The sequence below is a fragment of the Talpa occidentalis genome, unplaced genomic scaffold, assembly GCF_014898055.3.
Source record: "Talpa occidentalis isolate TD23 unplaced genomic scaffold, MPIMG_talOcc4v2.1 talOcc4.15, whole genome shotgun sequence".
NCBI classification, from domain to species: Eukaryota; Metazoa; Chordata; class Mammalia; order Eulipotyphla; family Talpidae; genus Talpa; species Talpa occidentalis.
In genome coordinates this window covers 21119997-21141772 of record NW_023601543.1, presented here as the reverse complement: position 1 = coordinate 21141772, position 21776 = coordinate 21119997, and the positions used below count along the sequence as shown (strand labels likewise).

At 44.6% G+C, this 21776-nt stretch overlaps 1 pseudogene; it reads right to left on the bottom strand.

The window, feature by feature from the left end:
- Positions 1 to 11947: 11947 nt before the first annotated feature.
- LOC119245532 (proteasome subunit alpha type-1-like) lies at positions 11948 to 20734 on the bottom strand (annotated as a pseudogene).
- Between the last annotated feature and the right edge of the window lie 1042 nt (positions 20735 to 21776).

The window sequence follows — 21776 nt, the reverse complement described above, 5'->3', positions numbered from 1 at the left end:
TCTCCTCTGCAGGGCAGCAGCTTCTTGCCCACCCGTGACCTGCACCATGCAGGTCTCCTCACTGCCCCCACTCAGCGGAGGCCGCTCTCCTCCAGCCGCCCACCTGCAACCATGGAGGCCTCTCTCAGCAAACCTGTCCCTTCTGCAGCTCTTCCTGCCCGCTTGTGTCTATGTAAGTGTCCTTTATTCTTCTGTCCCTTTCCCTAATAAACCTGTTCTTTAAATAAAAAAAAAAAATACAACACACAAACATAGTACAATGTCGCAACCAGGGCATTGACATGAGTTCAACCAGGATGCAGAACATTTCCACCACTGCAAGGGCCCCTATTTGGCCCTTTTATAAACACATCTACTTCCCTCCCACCCTCCTCAACCCCTGGCAACCACTAATGTCTTCTGAAACTCTATAAATTTTTTTTTCCATTTCAAGAATGTTATATCTATAAAGGCATATAGCATTGGCGCAGTCACTACAAGAAGCAGTGTGGAGGTTCCTCAAAAAATTCAGATATGTGAAGAAGCAGTGATGGCTTCTTGGCCTTGGACTTGCACCAGAGACTTGGGGGACACAGAAGGAGATATGTGGAATTGAGACATGTAGAGACACTTGGAAGAGACGCGGATGAAAGACCCATGGAGAGACTGACAATGGCAGCCATTACCTTGATTTGTGCTTTGATTTTGCTCCTTACCTTCTAGACTTGCCTGGCCCCTTCTGCCTCTTTTCTATAGGACTCCATCAGAAGGTGCCTTAGATATGTGGCAAGCGTTTGGGCCTCAGCGTTCCTGTTTTGGGCCAACCCTGTTTGGCTGGGCATTTACCCACAAGGGGATGGGTAACTTCGGGTGCTTTGGAAGTTATATTCTTCCTCTTTCTCTTCTCTCTATCGCACACTTATTGTATTAAAGTTCCTTTCTATTATAGGTCTTACACACTAGAGTATGTTTTGTCTTGACACGACAGATGACGGAATCCAATTAGAGAGGGCAGTTTTGGGGATTCGGGGTGCCCCCATCCTGCCCTGTAACATTTGGCTGCAATACAAGCCAAACCACTTGTTGGATAGAGCAGCGTGACAGCCCCTTGGATGTGTATTTGGCCCAAATTTCATCTGGATGTGGACTAGGCCAGGATGTGAGTGCTCCCTACAATCTTCTCCCAGGGCTGGCCGTCCTCTTGCCACCACTACAGAGACAGTAACTTACACTCTAATGGATTACAGGAAATTAGCCCACCCCCCCGTATTCTAGTGACAATTGTCTTTCTCCTCAAATTGTCCAAATGAAAGTCCTGCATTAGCCGCAAATGGAGGAGAGATGGTCTCCCCCAAAACCAACTCCTGCTCTATTCCCTCTTGCTTTATTTTGTCTTGTTTTTAATAACTGATCATTTCTTTAAACACTGTTTCTATCCACAAGGGCATGCGAGCATTTTTAATGAGTCCTGCTCTATGTGGTATCGAGAAATACCAGGGTGAGGCCAGAAAGAGGCGCAGAGGTAAAAGAATGCACCAGAGACAGAGTGGAGAACAGAACAGGTAGATTTATTGAAATACACTGCTGAGGGGAGCAGCGGGCGAGATGGGGGAGATCTGTGTACTAAGGAGGATTTGATGCTCTCTGTTTTCGGGGGCTTTTTAACTTGGGGCGCCAGTTTGCACCAGTTGTTTGCTGGGATGTCCAGTCTCGGGTGCTGGCCTTTGACACAGAAACATGGTCTCTGCTTCTGCCTTCCTGTGGTGGGCTGGTTTTTCTGGTCATGAGGATCCGTCTTATGTCCTTGTCCCCTCGGCAGCCTTATTCCCTTATCTATCAAGCCTTCCAAATCGGCCTGCTGGGCAAGGAGTGGGTGCTTAGTATTTAACATTATTAAATGGTACCCCAACACTCTAGAGTCTAGCCAGTCTGCAATTCTGTATGGGGAGTCCTATAATCTGCCCTTAAACATACACCCTGCTTCTGATTTTGATTTTTAGTGAGTGGCACTTTAAAAGGATGTCAGTTTAACAAAGAAGACCAGAGAAACCTACCCAAGTAATTAATAAGTAACATGGAGCTTTGATTTTCACTAAATATTAAGTGTCTCTTGGATGAATTTTAAAAGATACAAACCCTTCTTTAGAGGATGTAACAGAAGAAACCAGCCATGAGAAGGGCATTCTAGCAGAAGGGAGGGCATTCTAGCAGAAGGGAGGGCAAGCGCAGAGACCATGCCCACGAAGGAAAGTGTTTGATTCACTCAAGTACAGAAGGACAGTCATTTTCAGTAAAACTTAGACAGAAGCCAGGAAACTGCTTTCTTAACAAGAACCCCTGCTCTGATGATTCTGAGGTGCAGGTTGATTTGAGAACCCTCAGACTAATTATTCAGAGTCCTGACTTCAATGCTTGCAACATCACCCCAGTCAGCAGATTTATGCTAAGTGTTTGAAGAATAAGCCTCCCCAAGTTCAAATAAACTTCCTTAGGATGTCTAAAGCAGGCCTTTCCAAGACTTTGGCATGTGGATTATTTCATGCTGAGGTTAATGGAGGCCCTGCACACTCAGGTGAAACTTTTACCACTCCCTTAACTACCTAAAAGGAAGAAAATTGGCAAGAATTACCCAGAATTTGTATTTTTATCAGAAATAAACTTTCTAAGACCTCCCTGGTGGCTCAAGAGGTTAAGACGCAGCACACTGAAGCTATCTGCAGCCTCTGCAGCATGAGTTCGATCCCCGGGCAGGGAGCTACCCACACAGCACAGCAGACCTCTCCTGTCACACCCTCTGCTCCTCTCAGCAGTGTGTTTCAGTCAGTCTGCCTGTTCTGCTCCCCACTCTGTCTCTGGTGAATCCTCTCACCCCCCACACCTCTGGCCTGTACCCTAGTTCTTGTATGCATAAATAAATAAATATTTTTTAAAAAGAAATTTTCTAGCAAAAAAACCTACCTATATGGCAGGACAAACATTATAAGCATCTGGTCTTTGTCATATGAGTCGGCCTCTCCTCGTCATGGGAGTCCTTTTCTCTCCCCTCGAAGTCCCAGGTCCCTGTCCCATTGCTTAGCTCAGGTATACACCCTCATTTGCCCCCATTTACTTTAAAATCTACACTCTTGCATCCTCTATGAATATGTGGTTAAATCTATTCTTTGACTAATCTGTCTGACATTAATTTGATTGCTCAACTAGCCCAAGTAGAACCCAGGGGGGCAGGGGGGTAGTTCCTCATTGTTCATTCTCTAAGAAGGGAAAGATTTCCAAAATAATTCCACTAGATTGCTCCTTGAGAGCAGGGTTTTTGTCTATTTGTATCCATGATGCCTAGATTTGTGCCCAGTACACAATGGTTTCTGGTGACTGAATACTTGGAGACCAGCACCGCAAACTCCTGATGCTCAACGAATTCATTTTCAAGGAACCAGAATGTTTCTCAAATAAACCTTCATTAGAAACTGAAGTAGAGGGCCTCCCCGTTGGCGCAGCGGTTGAGCGCTGGGTTGCGAAGCTGCCCCCGGCCTCTGCGGCACCGGTTCGATCCCCGGCTGCTCCACGGACACCGGAGGAGGGTCCCACATGGCGCGCAGACCTCTCCTGCCACCCGCTGCTCCCCTCAGCAGTGTACTTCGGTCCTTCTGCCTGCTCTGCTCCCCGCTCTGGCTCTGGTGAATTCTCTCACCCTCCCGCGCTTCTGACTGTACCCAGTGCTTGTACAAATAAATAAATAAATAAATAAATAAATAAATAAATAAATCTTTAAAAAAAAAAAACTGAAGTAGGGGCCGCCCTGGTGGCGCAGCAGTTGAGCGCTGGGCTGCGAGGCTGCCTGCAGCCTCTGTAGCACCGGTTCGTTCCCAGGCCGCAGGCGAGGGTCCCACAAAAAAAAAAAAAAAAACACCTGAAGTAGGGGCCTCCCTGGTGGCGCAAGGGGTTAAGACGCAGCAGATGAAGTTGGCTGCAGTCATTATAACACGAGTTCAATCCCTGACCAGGGAGCTACCCACATGGCATAGCAGACCTCTCATGACTCGCCCGCTGCTCCCCTCAGCAGTGTATTTCAGTCGGTCTGCCTGTTCTGTTCCCCACTCTGTCTCTGGGGAATCCTCTCACACACACACACCAAACCCCTCTGGCCTGTACCCCAGTACTTGTATGCATAAATAAATAAATCCTTAAAAAAAAACTGAAATAAAAAGCTGTTTCTCCCTGCCCACTAGTTGATTCACGAGAACCTGCCACTTTGCGAGCAGCCATATCCAGGATCACCTCTATTCGGAAGTAGAGGATCAACTAACTGCCAGGACCTGCTGGCTTGGAGGAATGAAACTGGTTGAATCAGCTGAGCTCACATTTGGGACCAACCAGCTATGGCCACAGCCACTGGGCTCCCTAGAAGGCCCACATCTGAATTCCGTGGTGCCAGGTGCCACCTACAGGCTGCTGGGAGTCTGACTCTTAGAAATTTCAGTTGAGCTGTTGAACTGGCCTGCCCAAGCCTTCTGAAGCCTCAGCACCATTCAGTTGGGTAACCAAGGTCTGAGTGTTTTTAGGGCTTTCCACCTGCCTGATGCCGCAACAAAGTATCTGTCTCTCTCTGTCTCACCAGATAAGTGCTCACACTTCCTTTGTTTTCTCTCCAGGCTTAATAAACCCTGCTTTCTTACATTCCAAGGGAAAGGAGCTCAGCTCAGAATTGCTGACCACCAGATGATGGCGAAAGCAAACTGGAGTTAACCATTATCGCCAGACCCTTGTGTCCAAGGATGGACGTGCTGATCTTTACCCACCCACCTTCTACTCCCTTGTAACTCTGGATAAATACCCCTGCCCTCTGCCAAAGAGCAGGATGCTGGGCTTTCAGACACGAGTCTGCTGCCCTCCTCAGTTTGTGGACAAATTAAACTACTTTCCATCTCCTCAAGGGAGATGGAAAGGGAATCCAAACGGGCTGGCATTTTATTGGCCAAGGGAATCCAAACGGGCTGGCATTCCTGTATCATGCCCTTTTACTACATGCCTCTCACACCTTTTACCTCAAGCAACTAGGACCAGTGGCATCAAGCCCAGAGAGAGGCCACCACACTACCCTAAGCAAGATTGTAAATCTACCTTCCTGATTTCTTCCTCGCCGTCTTGCCTTCTTCACCAAACAAAACCTTCCTGTGGGAGGGAAGTAGATGCGGCTATAAAAAGTCGACATGGGGGGGGGGACCTTGCTGTGGTGAAAATGTTCTGCATCTTGGTTGTATTCATGTCAATGCCCTGGTTGCAATATTATACTGGTTTTGTCACATGTTACCATTAGGAGAAACTGAGTAAAGGCACATGGGTTTTCTCTGTATTGTCTTACGTGAACCTAGCTCAAAAGAAAACATTTCATTAAAAAATAAAAGACCTTTCTGTTGCTCTGGTATCTCCTTCTTTTGGGCCCTGGGATAGTAAAATCTATGCTGAGGTATCAGTGGGTACTATAGGCACTGATTTTATCCCTTTCCTCTGCTTAGCATCTCAATAGTGGCTTCCTGGAGATACAGAAGAAGCTGCCTTGAATTTACAATTAGGATACCTTGAAGCCTGGTCTTAATATGCTTTGTGACTTTGGACACATTATTTAGTGTCTCTGAGGTTCCATTTTATCACCTGTAAAAATCTTTTGAAGATTAAATGAATTGAAAATATGTGGTAAAGTGTAAGGCCATATACAAAAAGGTCTCCGTCCCTCTCTTTCTTGTTTCCTAAAGAGGTTCTAGACCCCTTGTATCCTAGAAGGTCCTAGAAGACCCTAGACCTTCTTGTGTCCCCATGACTTAGCCTCGGAGGAGCTTAGGAGGTGCTTAGTTAATGATGATAATGGCAGAATACTTAAAGCGAGGGGTTGGCTCTAATGTCCGCAAGAGAAGGTTCAGCCCCTAGCAGGACAAAAGCCTTTGCTCAGGGAGACTGAAGAGCCTGTGGCAACATCCCATGTAGACAGCTTCGTGCCCTGGCCATCCTGTGCTCAGAGACATCATGTACCCTCTCCTGAGCCAGCGCCTGTGCAACAGGCCAGGTGCCAGTTTAGGGGACTGAAGCAAATGAGTCAGTAGCACAGCGGGGCCAGACTCATGGGCCAGATATTTCCCACAGCATGGATGCTGTCCAAATGGAAAAGCCAAGGGCCTCCCCTGGTGGCATAGCGGTTGAGCGCTGGGCTGAGAAACTGCCTGCAGCCTCTGCAGTGCCGGTTCGATCCCCAGCCGCCAGCAAGGGTCCCACATGGTGCAACAGACCTCTCCTGCTGCGCCCGCTGCTCCCCTCAGCAGTGTATTTAGACAGTCTGCCTGCTCTGCTCCCCGCTCTGGCTGGGTGAATTCTCTCGCCCTCCCACGTTTCTGACTGTACCCAGTGCTTGTATAAATAAATAAATCTTAAAAAAACAAAAACAAACAAACAAAACAAATAGAAAAGCCAAAACAAAGGCAATGCAGCTCTTCCCTGCCCCAACCTGGAGTACGACTCACCTTACCTTTCCCACAAAACTTCCTAGCTGCTGTGCTACCACAGCAGGCCCGGCAGTCTCCGGTGGGGGGTGGGGGGCTGCTGCCAGAGACAGGGCTTCCCTTTCAGTGATCAATTTAAAGGCAGAGAAAACAGTTTGGGGTTTGGGTCTCTCCTGAGTCCCAGGTGACTCTCCACTGTCTTCCCAGGCACCTCTTCCAGCTCCTCCTCAGTGTCAAAGGCTGGAGGTGGGGCGGGGTGGGAAGTTTTCTTCTTTACCTGACCCAGAAGCCCAGAATGTCCTCAGAGGCTCACTCAGAGACTGAGGAGAAGAGACCAAGTCATGGCCTCCCTGGCAGGAAGGCTGAGGTAGAGGCAGCAACTTCCCCACCAGGGTCTGGATGCTTTCCCCAAGGGCCCCATCTCTTCACAGCCACTCCAGCCAGGTCTCTGAGATAAGACCGAAATGTGAAACACATGCTGCTTGGGAGAATGAGTCCCGGAAGCCATTCGTTTGGATTACTTCATCACTTTTCATGCTGCCAACTTGGAAGGCAGAGAGAGACTCTGAGGCCAGGAAGTTTTGAATGGAAGAGGGGGTGGGGGGAGAGGTGCACTGAGGACGCTGGAGCAAGTCATTCGACAAGCCCTTGCTGGCACCGCCTGTGTGTCTGGCCCCATCGTGTATCCCAAGGCCACGGCGCCTGCCATCCTATTGCTCTCAGTCTAGGATGAGGGCACAGAGCTCCAGGGAAGACACGGGGACACAAACATATGCTCAGGCTGGTCAGTTTTGGCTTCCAGGCAACCAAGGGACCTTTGGCAATCGCTGAACCATTCATTTGTTCATTCATTCATTCACTCATGAACCCTTCCTTTCAGAATATTTATGAAGTGACTACTACGTGTTGGGCAGTGAAGATAACACTGGTGGCAGGTTTTCTGTCCTTCTGGAGCTTATGGCCTAATGCAGGAGAAAGGGTTAAGGGGGGCCCTCTGCATGGAGAGTTAAGAGGTCTCTCATCACCATGAAGTCGCACCCGGCTGCTTAAAGACTCACAGATGCTTTCCAGCTAGTGCTGCCAAGCCGGAAATCCAAGTGTCCTGAAGAAACTGCCAATATTTTGCAGACATTTAAGATTCAAAAATGGGTCCCTAGCACCTCCTAAAAACCTTCTCCCTTCACAGGGCCTCTCACCAGTAAAGGAAGTTCTGAAGGGGGAAGAGAGGAGAGTGAGGTTTCAGTGAGGCCTCTGGAGCGAGCAGCTGCTCAGTCAGTGTGTCATTGGGTAACTCCAGCTCCCCCCCCCCCAAGTGCCTCCCTGTCTCTTAAAGTCACAGTAACTTCTAACCAGTAGGTTTTACTTTCCTTTATTCATAAGTTTACTCCAGAAAAATCTACTGAACAGCAACAAGAGCTGACACTTGTCTGGGAGCTGGAGATTCCAGAGAGACCTAGATAGCCACGGCTTTCTGGGGAACTTACAATATAATCAATGGAAGCATCTGAGATTAATTAACTTCATGAATAATTACAACTGCGCTATCTGCTTTGGAAGAGATTGTAATAGGAAAGTCCTCCTTCAACGGAGGGGGTGAGGGAAGGCTGTCCTGAGGAGGTGACATTTAAACCTGAAGCCTGATGGATGAGCAGGATTTGGCTGCTCAGGAGATGGAGTTACTGCAGGATTCCATCAGGGAACCAGGCGGCACTCAGAGAGCAGGAGGGAAGCTCTTTATTTACTCTAGCAGGCTTTACACCGGTGGGCCCAGCCGAGATCCTCTCTCCAAAGTCTGAGCTCTGAGAAATTAGGCAACAGAATATTTATTGTCTAAAGCAAGGGGTACAGTCAGCTTGGATGTGTGAATCAGGCATGTGGCCTTTAGGGTGCTTATCAGCTGTTCCTTGAAACTTTCAGTCTACAGCCTATGTCCCAACCTCAGCTAATCAACGGGTCAAGGTGACATTTTCACTGGGAGAGGAGCAAGTGATTTCACACAGGAGATACGGCAAGCGCAAACTCAGAGACCAGAAGATGTAGTACTTTCCAAGAACAGAACAAAGGCCAGGCCATGGAGTCGAGCGGTAGAGGAAGAGAGAGGCTCAATATGAATTCTGGGAACAGGCAAGAAGGGATCAGACAGGCAGCACCTCACAGCCATAAGGATTTGGGTTGCAACCTAAGTACTTTGGGGACCACTGAAGGGCTTCTGCAGAAGACAGAATCAGCTTTGCATGGGATTTGGGGGACAACCAAGACTGCAAATGGGGAGACAGTTGAAAAGCTGTCATAGTCCAGCAGGTGAGAGATGATGCCAGAAGTTTCGACTAGTGTGGTTTGGTGAAGATGGAGAGCAGTGCACAGCGTGCAGGTGCATTTTGGAAGTGGAATCAACAGGACATTGTGGGGATATAGAGAAACCAAACAAAAAGTCAAGAAAAAGTCAAAACTAGCAAGCTAACCATAGAACTGAGGCAGACAGCAAAGGAGGGGCGGAAGGGAGCATGAACCAGGGGAGGGGTGAACACAAGGGAATATGGTGATGGTTCATGGGCGCTATGGTGGTGGGAGAACTCTGGGGATTGTAATGATGCAAGAAAAAATTAATTAATTAATTTTAAAAAACAGGACATTGTGGGGGTATTGGCGACGGAGTTTCAGAGAAGGGAGGATTCGTTCCTTTTCTCTAAACTGGATGAAAACAAAGGAAAAAACCTTCAGAAGCGAGGGATTGGTAAAGAGTTCTTAGACATGAAACCAAAAACTCTGTTCATAAGTAAAAAAAAAAATTAGGGGCCTCCCTGGTGGTGCAAGGGGTTAAGCACCGCACTATGAAGCAATCTGCAGCCTCTGCAGCACGAGTTCGATCCCTGGCCAGCCAGGGAGAAACCCACATGGTGCAGCAGACCTCTCCTGTCTCTCCCACTGCTCCCCTCAGCAGTGTACTTCAGTCAGTCTGCCTGTTCTGCTCCCCACTCTGTCTCTGGTGAATCCTCTCACCCCCCCAAATCTCTGGCCTGTACCCCCAGCTCTTGTATGCATAAATAATCTTTTTTAAAAAAAATCAAACTATTGATACATTCAATGACTTTAAAACTGACCTCTACAGGTCATATACTATATGATTCCATGTATATAACATTTTTTGCTATTAGTATCTTTATTATCCCTGTCTTACTGTATTCCAGATACTTCACAAAATATCTCCTACTTCTCACAACCTTATGAAATTTTTCATTTTACCATGAATTTACATATATGTTAACTGAGGCTTGTAGAACTTAAATATTATTTCTAAAGTTTCCACAGCTAGTAAGTAGAAACTTGATCAGATTCAATTCTATACCACGAGTTTTTAACCACTATGCTATAGTCCTTAAATTTAAAAAAAATACCATTTTAATCAATATATTTATTAATCAAAAATTGTTTATTTGCTAATCATTTACATAATTACATATCCTGGGGCTACAACTTCAAACCTCAACCTCTGCACATCCTTCACTCATCATCCCCCAAGCTCCAGGGCCAGCACCCTACCACATAACCCCCTCTAGCACCTCCTCTTTCTCCTCCCATAACCACCATATTTTTCAGAATCTAAGAGTGAGTGCTTTTTGTTATGTTTTGTCAATTTGTTTTGTTTGGCTATTTATTTTATTTAAGATTTATTTATTTATTTATTTATGCATAGAAGAACTGGAGTGTAGGCCAGAGATGTGGGGGGTGAGAGGATTCACCAGAGACAGAGTGGGGAGCAGAACAGACAGACTGACTGAAATACACTGCTGGGGGGAGCAGTGGGCCAGTCAGGAGAGGTCTGCTGCACCACGTGGGTCAGCTCCCTGGCCGAGGATTGAACGATTGAACGCATGCTGCAGAGGCTGCAGATAACTTCATAGTGCTGAGACTTTAACCCCTGTGCCACCAGGGAGGCCCTTGCTTGGTTACTTATATTCCACAAAAAAGTGAGACAATCTTGTAATTATCTTTTACTTCCTGACTTACTCCCTTTAGGATTATCACCTCAATTTGCATCCATGTGTCGCAAAAAGCATGCTTTCATTTTTTTGTTAAATAATTGAGTAGTATTATGTTGTATATATATTCCTTTATCCAGGAATATATATATAATATAATATATATATATATACACACACACATATATATATTATAGATAAAGGAATATTCCTTTATCCAGTCATCCATTGATGGGTATTTATGTTGACTCCCTGTCTTGATTTACATAACATTCCCGAAGTGACAAAATTATCAAGAAGGAGAACAGATTAGTAATTTCCAGGGATTAAGGAAGGGGGTTGAGGAAGCAGGGAGCAGGTGGATATGACTATAGAGGAATAACTGGAGGGAGAATTTTGTCATGATGGAATTGTTCTGTATCTGGATTGTGGGGGTGATGATACATGTGATAAAATGAGGTAGAACTACATGCACACACTGCACAGCAGCACTTCCTGTTTCCGGATTCCATTCTAGCAACATACGATATAACCATTGGGCCTAACTGAATGAAGGCTACACAGGAACTCTTGGTGCTCTGTTCATGACTTCCTGTGAATATATGCTCACTTCAAAATGTTAAAAAGTTTGAAAAAGAAACAAAACACAGGGCCTGGCGTGTGGAAAGCATTCCTTGAAATGTAGCTCAAACTATTGAAACCAGATGTTGCCCCTGTTTTCCGGGAGCCTCTAACTCAGCTTTGTGGGCAGGGAAATAAAAGGGCCTGTGTCTTGAGACAGTCTGAGTCTGGGACAGTTATGCTGTGTTAAACAGAGGAGAATGGATGGGGGAGAAAGGATAAGGAAATTGACTAAGCCTTTTTTTTTAAACTAAAATTTCAACTTAGGCAAATCGGAAGTTGGGGTTACAGGAGTACCCTTAGAGTTCTTTGAAAGATGAGCCTGAATGTATGAGTTTGTTTACAGATCATCCACTCTAACTAAACGTCTGAGAAGTAAAAACCAACGAAATCTTAGCCCTGGGAGCTCCCTCAAGGGGTCTCTCGGTGGGAACGCCTGTGTCCCACCAGGGGCGTTACCTCTTTCATAATCCCCCCTGACTAAAACTCACTTTTCTTTTTTTTTTCCCAGCACATGGCAAGTTTGGAACAAAGGAAAGAGAGACATCTGCACAGACACAGACAGGCAGTAAGCTACTGAAAACAGAGCTTTCGAATAGAGTGGGCTGGGATTTCAGGGGCAATGAGCTGAATCTTCCTCATCCGGTTCTCTGTCATCCACTAGTGGATGCTTGGGATTTCCTCCTGAAGAGTTTCAGGCCTTCCGCTTAAGGCCAGACTCCCAGTTGCCTAAAAAATCAGTAACCTTCCCCAGGGGTGGATTGTGAAAGGGGGGGGGGGGACTCTGACAGCACTCAGCTGAGGGAAGAAGAGAAAAGAGGACATGGATATGTGAACATTAATATATGGAAACCTTTTTTTTTTAATGAGGTGAAGAGGCTAGAAAGGGTCCCCACGCACACACAAATCAGCAAATTACATGACCCAAAGGATTGCATCTCCCGCAGGAAGTGACGCTGTTTCCCCTTCCTTCTGAACCAAGAAGGAGATCACCAGAGCTTACACAGGGCGTTGTTAGCCTTGGCTTTAGGGAATTACATGTGGGTCTTGTTATGAACTCACTCTCCAGTCTCCCCTCTCTTCCATGGTTTTTCTGAATAAAACTTATTTGTTATTAGGATAATTGGTTACTTTTATTTGAGGTCAACAGGCAAGGCCTGTTGTAAGCTTGCCAGCAGGGCCTTTGTGGACAATCTTGATCAGGGCACATTCCTGACTCATCTCATCCATTGCTGAGAGCTCAGCTCAGCAGAGCAGAGCAAGGGCTCTGATGCTGGTGATAAGAGGTACCATGCTTTAAGTACCTACTTTGTGCCAAGACTTACATTGACTCTAATTTTCACAAATTTTACAAAGGAGTTATCATTTTTGGTACTTCTTTAAAGGTGTAAAAACAGGGCCTCCCTGGTGATCTAGGGGTTAAATCTCAGTGCTATCACGAATAACATCCTGAGTGGGATCCCTGGCCAGGGAGCTAACCCACATGGTGCAGCAGACCTCTCCTGTCTTGCCTGCTGCTCCCCTCAGCAGTGTATTTTAGTAGATCTGCCTGTTCTGCTCCCCACTCTGTCTCTGGTGAATCTTCTCACCCCCTGCACCTCTAGCCTACACCCCAGTACTTCTATGCCAAAAAAAAAATGTAGAAACAACTTCAGAGAGGTCAAGAAGCTTGGTATAGCTCTACTAAGAACTCAGGTCTAGCCTGGTCACATTGGAGGAGACTATCCTAGGGAGGATCTCATCCCTGACACAGGGGTCAGGGAAGGTTTTCCTAAGGAAGAATACAAAGAACTCTTCTCCAGACACCCCTGCCTTCCTCAGGAGTCAACTAGGACGTGTTCACCCATGCTGTTAGGCTTCCATTTCCCTGGGGATGGACTGTAAGAGTGTAGATCAGATAGAGGGCCAGGGATTGATTGGGAACCCAAAGTGGTCACATGTTTGATTCCAAACCTCCTGCTCCATCAAGTTAGGCGTCCTCCAGCTCTCACCTAGCAACCCAGGAGGTCTAAAATATGAGTGTAGAACTTCTGGTGCCTACCCCTCCCCTCATGTGCTAACCCTGAGTTTCCACCCTTCCTTTGGCTTAGGGCCTCTTTTCTCCTGTGTCGAAAAGGGGCCAGCTAAGTCTCTATAGCCACCAAAATGAATCCCCCATTGTAACTGGGAGAAACCAATAGGTGACCCAAATCCTAAGGGGCATGTTCTGAAAGGGTCCAGACAGCTGTACACACAAGGACAAGGAAAGCATATTCTTAATGTGAAAAATCTTTATTTAGTTCACAGAGAGAGAAAGAAGGATTTCAAATAACAAATTCTCAATAAAATGTCAAAAAATCACCCATTCCCTCGTGGGCAAATGCCCAGCCAAACAGGCTCAGACCAAAGTGGGGTGGAAGAGACACAAAAGCTTGCCACAAGTCTAAAACACTGTCTGGTAGGGAATCACAAGAATGGGGGTACACAGGTCCCAGAGAGCTGACAAAGAAGAGAGATCTGAAATTCAAAATAGGTACCAAACAATCCACCACAAGGTCAAGATAACAGCTGCTGTTGTCCCCTCCAAGGACTAGGAGCAGCCTCCTGCCATGTCTGTCGCCTCCATGTGTCTCTCCTACTCCTTCACTCAACCTCAATTTATATATCTACCTGCTCCTTCCTGGCCACCCCCTATTCAGGAAGTGTGGTTCATGGCATGTTGGGGGTTGTAATCCGAGGGAGCTGCATGTAAGTGGGGGTGAGAAACTGGCACCCATTCACTGTGCTCCATGCTATTCCCCCTTCAAGGCAGTGCATTCTGTAATGCCCTCAGGAGAGGTGACATGTTATCGTGTTCTCACAGTGTGTTCCAAGTGACTCTCAATTAGTTTAGAAACTTTTTTTTAAGATTTATTTATTTATTTATACAAGCACTGGGTACAGTCAGAAGCGCGGGAGGGTGAGAGAATTCACCAGAGCCAGAACGGAGAGCAGAGCAGGCAGAAGGACCGAAGTACACTGCTGAGGGGAGCAGCGGGCGGCAGGAGAGGTCTGCGCGCCATGTGGGACCCTCACCCTGCGGCCGGGAGCAGCCGGGGATCAAACCGGCGCTGCAGAGGCTGCGGGCAGCTTCACAACCCAGTGCTCAACCACTGCGCCACTGGGGAGGCCCTAGTTTAGAAACTTGTGATGAATGTGGAGATGGAGGCGGGCAGGTCGGAAGTAAGTAAGACCATCCTGGGGTGAGGGCAGGGTTGAGGAATGGTAGTGGGATGCTAGTGAAATATATTCATTTTGTGTGTCTCAAAGGGGAAAAATCATTGTCTGCTAAAGTAACCAAATAACAGGGTTAACATCTTTATGCAAACAACAAACAAAAGCTTGTGCTCTGAGGAAATGACTGGAAGGGAGAATACTAGTAGCAATTGACCGTGGGCTCTGGGTGTGTGGATGTGTCTGTGCCAGTCTCAGTCTGCGGGTAATAACAGTAATAATGGCAATAAAGTTAAAGCTTGAAATGCCCATGTGAGTTTTCCATAGGCCTTTCCCTTTTGAAAACAATATTGCAACTGGACTGGCCCTTAGGGGTCTTTGTTTTGTTTTCTGGAACTTTTTAAAATTAATGAATGTATATATTTTTTACATCTTTTTCATTTTTTTTTACAATGTTTGCTTTTTTTCCTCAGGTGTAGTCCCATAGAAGTCCCACCACCAATTCACCGTGCACCTTCACCACAGTCCCCTGTGCGCTCCCCGCCCTCCTTTTGATCCCTCCTCTTGCCCCTCCCCTGCGGAATGTCTCCAATTTATAGTTTTGCCTGTTTATTTTTGTTTTGTTATGTTTTTTAGGGTTATTATTTTTTCCCTCATGCCTTATTTGGTTCCCCTGTATTCCTCCTATAAGTAGCCCAGCCCAGATGTGCTGTGTAATTTCCAACTTTTATAATAAAACATACCTGGTCTACAATGAGGTGATGGGTAAAGAGAGAGGGAGAAAGGACCTGGGGATCTGATTTTGGAGGGACAGAGGGGCGTCTAGGGTTTTGCAGACTTACTGTTTAATGGTAAATGCAAATCATAACAGTGAGAATTTAAAGTACAGCAAGAGAGACAAAAGGAAAACTGAAAGACGTAAGTTATCCTCAACTGACCAGTTTCTAAATCAACCAAAATCTGTTAAAAAAAAAAAAAGCCTCCTGGGGGAGGGGGGAGGGCGGGCTCTTGTCTGGTCCTGTGACTGGCAGTGTGTTTGAATAAACCCCTCTCTGAAGTGGATGCCCCTTTGATATTGGATATCAAAGGTTATCAATTGGATATTGACATGGATGCCTTGGCATCAAGCTTGAATCAGGAACTTCTATTATAAACAAGAAAAGTCAACTCTGGGAACTTACAGTACAGAATAGATAGATACAGATATAGATCTGTATGTGTATATGTAAAGTATAGTACAACAATCATACAATCTAACATCTTATAATAACCAGAAAGAGAACTATGCCCTGCTATCCAGGAGCTGGTTTGGTACTATCAGGAAGGCCTTGGTGTGGCTAGCAGCTGGGTTTGTACTCATAGCAAGGTCTTGGTATTCTACTTTTGAACATAAATAATTCAGAAAATAACATCAGACAAGGACACACTGTGACGATGATGGGCCAAGGCAAAACGAATCCTCTCCTTAATCATGTGTGAACCCAGACAAAATACCAACATTGTTCAAGCCATAGAAATGACCAGATATCTCCCTCTCCTGGTTAGTAGGTGTAGCTGCTTTTTCTTTACCAATGGTAGCGTTAACTTCTCTTCAGTTTGCCCTCCTTCTAGATAAAATTTATTGAAATACGCAAACATAGAATTGGCTCTGCTTCCTGATATATTCCTCATGGAAGGGGGCAAATCCCAGCTTCCTTTAACCACCCCAAATCACAACAGAAACCCAAATCCTATAAGTACTTTTTTTAAATTTTCTTTTTATTTATATATTTTTTATATCATTGTTCATTTTTAAACAATGTTTGCCTCCCCACTCCCTCATGTGTAGTCCCCATAGAATTTCCTTCACCAGTGCACCTGTGCACCATCACCACAGTCCCCTGTGCCAAATCCTATAAGTACTTTCTAATACCTTCTTGAGACAGACATGACTCTCCGTAGTGTGCATTCCTTGCACTGAAGAGTATTGAATGTCTATGTGTGAGAAATATAAAACTGTAAATGTAGATATAAATGCATCTCACATATTTTTTCCTATGTGATTTGGTATTCGTTTTAAAGTCTTCTCTTAACATTAAAACGGGGCCTCTAGAGAACAGTGAGATCTCATTAATTGAAATAACCATAATGCACAAATACTTGCAGCTAAAATTTTCTTTGCCTCAGCGATTAAAAAAAAAAGAGTAAGCTATGAAAATTAATCATCTGACTAAAAATGACTAGGGACAGTTCAACTTGTGTAGAAGAAGCATCATTTGTATGTTAATTATGTTCTAATTACTTTAGCTTTTCCAGTCATTACCAAAGGTCAAGGAAAGCTCTACTTAGTTAATCCTGTTAGGCATTAGTTGAGGTTACTGTTTTACTTGCAGATATTTTTAAACAGTGTGTCTGAATCAAACTTCTTGCTATCATAGGGGTCTTTACCACTACTTATTCCACAACAGTAGCACCACCTACCCATCATCTACCTCTGGGCTTCTCCAGCTGATTCAAGGTGTACAGGCTCCTGAGTCAATGCAGTTGTTCAAGCCATTTTGGGAAATATGGAATTTGATATCTCTCTTCACCCTTCAGGGCAGTTCTGACCCCCATCTCTCCCTCCTCTCTAACCCAGCGTTTCTCAGCCTCCCACTGCTGACATGATTGGGAGGTGGAAAGGAGTCAGTCCTGTGCTTTATAGGATGTGTAGCTGCACCTCTGCTCTCCACCCACTAGATGGCAGTAGCACACGTGTGCTCCATACACTCAAGTAGCAATCAAAACTGACTCCAGACTTTGGCAAATGACTCTGGGGGGCAAAATCATCCAGTGGAGATACCTATTCTAAGCACACAATTTTGCCAAATGACTTGCACTTCTAATCTCTTTTGTCTCCCTTCCCCACTCACTTAATATAGATAGCGGAGAAACGTCTGGAGTCTTGACCCTAGGCCGGCTTATGCCTCCACACCGGAGAAAGGCCTGCACAAACCACAGCAGAGCAAGAGGGATGAGGGTCAGAAAAAAACTCTAATCAGCCTATTTTCAATGGAGGAGAGTTTCTAGGTAAGTGTCTATCATTGGCCCCTTGGCCTTTGGTTTCCAGAGGTACCCATTGCTTAACTCTTGACTCCCAATTGTGTAAGTCTCAGTACTATGTTGGCCCTGGTTGGAGAGAGAGCTCAGGCGGCCAAGTAATAGGCAACCTGGAAACAATTCGATCATGTGTCTAAGAGAAGAAAGCCAAGCAAGATTGAGGGATCCCCAAGAAAGGTGCTTGGTGTAGCCTGGGAGTTCAGGGAAGGGACCCTAGAAAAGGTGACTTTTAAGCTAAGTTATTTTTTTAAAAGAGAATTAACAAGGCAAAGGTTGGGTTGGACTGGGCGAGGCTTTGCTAAGTTGGGCTAAAGTAAAGCCAGGGAGGTTCCAGAACAGATAGATGGAGTAGCATGGTCTGTGCATGGTAACTCCAAGCTATTGAGTATTTCCCCACCTTCAGGAGGGGAAGGATAAAAGAGGAGGGCAGAGTAGTCAACAGGGGTCAGCTCATGAAAGACCTTATATTCCAAACCAAGAAGAGTATTCTTTATCCTGAGGGTTTTTGGGTCTTGAAACACCCCCAGAAGCAGCTAGGGGCCTTGCTAAAATGCAGATTTCCTGCTGCTGCTCCTCATGATGCTGATTCACCTGACCTGGACCTGAGAAAGACATCTACATGTTCTTCTTTGGACCATTAATATGGTGGATTACACTGATTGGCTTTCAAATATAGAATCCACCTTACATGACTTTATTGGATTACTCCACTAGATTGTTGTGTATTAATCTGTTTGTATGTTTCTGAATCTTACTTGCTGATATAATGTTGACTCTGTATGCACAACGGACATTCAGGAGTCTATATGCATAAGGGATATTGGTCTTGTTGACCTCAAACAAACAAGTACTCAGTTATTTCATCAGCAAAATGGATTTATACAGGAACAACAATTTGTAAGGTACTATCTCATGGCAAAATACAACCACACTTTTCCTAGAACAAAAGAAGAAACATTTTTATATAGATTTTAGAGGTGGTATTGTAATGCAAAAGTCCATTTGTGGAAACTGGACATTCAAAGGGTAGTGGCTTCCTCATTGGCCGGCTTATGGCATTCTCTCCTTGGCTGAGCTGTTGTTTCCTTTCATTCAGGCAGCAAAGTGGCATCTCTCCCTGTCAGGGATGCAAGGCATGTCTCTTCTGGCTGGATTCTATACTGTGTGCTGACTGACTCCTGACCTCACTTAAATAAGCTATATTAATTTTCACAGTCAGTAGCTTGATTGATTTTTGGATCACTTTTGTCTGGGTTTGGTATCAAGCTGATGCTGGCTTTATAAAATGCGTTGAGAAGTGTTCTTCTATTTTCCAAAAGAAATTTGGTAGAACTGGTGTTCTTTCTTCTTTAAATGTGGTAGAATTCTCCACTGAAGCTATCTGGGCCTGGATTTTCTTTGTTTAATGTTTTAAATTACTAATTCAATTTCTTTAAATAACTATAGAATTATTCAGGTTATTGAATCTTGTCTTTAAAGCCACAAAGATACTATGTTCTTCATATAAAAACATGAGTACCTATACTTTCTAGAAAATTATTATATAGACCTTTTTAAAGAAAAATGCACCCCATTATATGGTTTCAGGGAGGATGCTTTGAAAAAATTCTTATCTGGGTTAACTCCTAGAGTAAACATTTCACTACTCTGCATCTTTTGGTTCAAAGTATAGAGTGCTGTCAGTAGATACGTGCATTATCAAATATGTAAGAATGCAAGAGTACATATTTGATAATGCACATATCTACTGATTTATCCCTTAATATTCCATTGGTTCATCAGTCTTTTCTGCAAGTTCATCAACAGGTTGAGCAGGCTGTGCCTTTCTCTGTGTTCTTTCTTCAAGACACTCTAGGAATGGAGACACATCGTCATCATCATCACAAATTGTAAATTCCAAGTCTTTGCCAATAATTCCAATGGACACATTCTTTGTAGTTAGGTGCTGTTATGCAGGAATAATCTCTTGTAAAGCACACAGACCATGTTTAACCAGTGGATTCAAATGGCACTCTATGAACTCAGCTGTATGTTTCTCCAAATAAATAAAAATTGATTGAGAGTGGACTCTACTGGACCAAGATCGGCAATCAAAATGTCAGAGAACAATGAGAAGCAAATTCCAAGCAAGTGAATGATGTCCTGAGTAGATTCCAGCCCCATCTGCCCACCCATGAGTTCTTGGGTACTGGAATACAACTCCCAACATTCCATGAACCTAACTTCCTGAATTGGGGGCTGCTGGGATCTATGGGCAAAGTTAAGTGGGCACGCTGGGTTTAAAACTGAACACATGCATGGTCTCATGCTCTTGCTTTTCTGGCTTCAACTTGCATCTCCACTCGGATGGTGTTACCAGTAGGATATTAGTCAATCTCTGTGTGTTCTCCTTCTCACTCCATTTTTAAAAATCTCTGTGTGTCTGAGTTTGGGTCTTCTCCAAATTTCTTAAACATGTAAATGAGGACTCACAACCTGGATCATCCCTACTTCCCCCAGAGTTGCCCTGTAATAAAAATAGCAGGTAGATAGTTCTGGAATGTGTGAGGGCCCATATCATAACCAGCAACAAGCAGTTCCACACCATGTGATCTCTGGTCACATTGTCACGTTGGTATCTGGGTCTTGCTTCCAATCAGAAATAAAAGATGAGACACAGGAAGAAGTCTATCAAGTACAAATCTGGAATCCGAACACTTCTCTTCTGAAGCATGGGATTACATAACAGTCTGGCATCAGCAGTAAGTCTTGCATTTAAGATGCCAATATGATTGTCAATATGGAGCAATTTTTTCTGATGAGTTGCAAGCTCTGACTGTGCTCTCTATTCAATCAAACAATACTGCATAGGTTTTCAATTTCAGACCATCTGTGGCTGAACCTTGTTTGACAACCTCATTACATATTCTATTTCATGAGTCTTGCTCTGAGAGCTCCAAACAGTGACATCATTGTCATACTGGTTGTGAGAAACATGGTTCTTCTGGGGAACTAACTCAGTAATGTGTGATTTTCAAGGGATTGGGACATTTTATCTGAATTGATTGGAACATTTCATCTGAATAATACATAGAGTTGTTTGTGCTATTCCCTTATTACTCCTTTGATGTCTATGGTGTCTTTATTGATACCCCTTGTTTTATTCCTGGTATTAGCAATTAGTGTCTTTCTGTATCAGTCTTGCTAGAGATCTGTGATTTTCATCAATCTTTTCCCAAAAAGTGCTCTTGTTTGCTTTTTTCTGTTGTTTTTTAAACTTCCTTGTTTCTGATTGCTTTAGATTTATTTTTATCTTTTTTATAGCTTCTTGAGGTAGGAAATCAGATTATTGATTACAATTTAATGTTATGTTTCCCTATCTGCACTTTTTAATCTACATCCCACAAAGTTTGGCATGTTGATTTTCATTAAGTTCAAAATATTTTCTGACTTCCCTTGCATCTTCTTCTTTGACCCATGGTTTACTTAGAAATGTACTGTTTAGTTGCAAAGTATTTAGAGATTTTTCTCTTATCTTTCTGTTATTGGTTCCTAGTTTGATTCCATTGTAGTCAGAGAATATGCTCTTTATGATTTCAATTCTTTTAAAATGATTGAGGGCCTCCCTGGTGGCTCATGGGATTGAGCACTGCACTGTGAAGCAATCCACAGCTTCTGCAGCACAGAGTTCAATCCCCGGTGGGCCAGGGAGCAACCCACATGGCACAGCAGACCTCTCCTGACTCACCTGCTGCTCTCCTTGGCAGTGAAGTTCAGTCAGTCTGCCTGTTCGGTTCCCCACTTTGTCTCTGGTGAATCCTGTCACCCCCTCATCTCTGGTCTGTACCCTAGTTCTTGTATGCATAAATAAAATAAATCTTTTTTATTTACAAGCACTGGGGTACAGGCCAGAGGCATGGGAGGGTGAGAGAATTCACCACAGACAGAACAAGGAGCAGAACAGGCAGAATGACCGAAATACACTGCTGAGGGAAGCAGCGGGCAAGACAGGAGAGGTCTGCCGCGCCATATGGGAATATCCCTGGCCGGCCAGGAATCAAACCGGTGCTGTAGAGGCTGCGGACAGCTTCACAGTGCTGCGCTCAACCCGCTGTGCCACCGGGGAGGCCCAATAAAAATAAATCTTAAAAAAAAATAAAATAAAATTATTGAGGTCAGCTTTGTAACCCAAGATGGTCCATCTTGGTAATGTCCAATGTACACTTGAAAAAATGTGTATTTTGCTGAACTGGGTGGTATTTTTTATAAATGTGAATTAGATCTAGTTGGTTGATGATGTTGTTGAATTTTTCTATATTCTTGCTGATTTTGTCTCAGGCATCTATTTTTAACCTAGGGTAATGAGATGTAGCCCTTACTTGAGACCCACTGCTCTGGGAACAGAGTAGGGGATAGTGAAAATCTGATTTAAAGGTCATCAGGATTGGGAAGAAATCTT